We start from the raw sequence: 1435 nt of genomic DNA on the forward strand, positions 1-1435 counted from the left end.
GAGAAGAAAAAGAAATAAAAGGAATCCAAACTGGAAAAGAAGAAGTAAAACTGTCACTGTTTGCAGATGACATGATGCTATACATAGAGAATCCTAAAGATGTTACCAGAAAACTACTAGAGCTAATCAATGAATTTGGTAAAGTAGCAGGATACAAAATTAATGCACAGAAACCTCTTGCATTCTTATATACTAATGATGAAAATTCTGAAAGAGAAATGAAGGAAACACTCCCATTTACCATTGCAACAAAAAGATAAAATACCTAGGAATAAACCTACCTAAGGAGACAAAAGACCTGTATACAGAACACTATAAGACACTGATGAAAGAAATTAAAGATGATACAAACAGATGGAGAGACACACCATGTTCTTGGCTTGGAAGAATCAATACTGTGAAAATGACTATACTACCCCAAGCAATCTTCAGATTCAATGCAATCCCTATCAAACTACCAATGGCATTTTTTAGAGAACTAGAACAAAAAATTTCACACTTTGTACGGAAACACAAAGACCCGGAATAGCCAAAGCAATCTTGAGAAAGAAAAACGGAGCTGGAGGAATGAGGCTCCCAGACTTCAGACTATAACACAAAGCTACAGTAATCAAGACAGTATGGTACTGGCACAAAAACAGAAATATAGATCAATGGAACAGGATAGAAAGCCCAGAGATAAACCCATGCACATATGGTCACATTATCTTTGATAAAGGAGGCAAGAATATACAATGGAGAAAAGACAGCCTCTTCAACAAGTGGTGCTGGGAAAACTGGACAGCTACATGTAAAAGAATGAAATTAGAACACTCCCTGACACCATCCACAAAAATAAACTCACAATGGATTCAAGACCTAAATATAAGGCCAGACACTAAAACTCTTAGAGGAAAACACTTTGGCAGAACACTCTATGATATAAATCACAGCAAGAACCTTTCTGACCCACCTCCTAGAGAAATGGAAATAAAAATAAACAAATGGGACCTAGTGAAACTTAAAAGCTTTTGCACAGCAAAGGACACCATAAACAAGACGAAAAGACAACCCTCAGAATGGGAGAAAATAGTTGCAAATGAAGCAACTGACAAAGGATTAATCTCCAAAATATACAAGCAGCTCATGCAGCTCAGTATCAAAAGAACAAATAAGCCAATCCAAAAATGGGCAGAACACCTAAATAGACATTTCTCCAAAGAAGATACACAGTTTGCCAACAAACACATGACAGGATGCTCAACATCAGTAATCATTAGAGAAATGCAAATAAAAACTACAGTGAGGTATCACCTCACACCAGTCAGAATGGTCATCATCAAAAAATCTACAAACAATAAATGCTGGAGAGGGTGTGGAGAAAAGGAAACACTCTTGCACTGCTGGTGGGAATGTAAATTGATACAGCCACTATGGAAAACAGTAAGGAGATTCC

This window comes from Physeter macrocephalus, chromosome 6 (assembly GCF_002837175.3).
Source record: "Physeter macrocephalus isolate SW-GA chromosome 6, ASM283717v5, whole genome shotgun sequence".
Taxonomy (NCBI): domain Eukaryota; kingdom Metazoa; phylum Chordata; class Mammalia; order Artiodactyla; family Physeteridae; genus Physeter; species Physeter macrocephalus.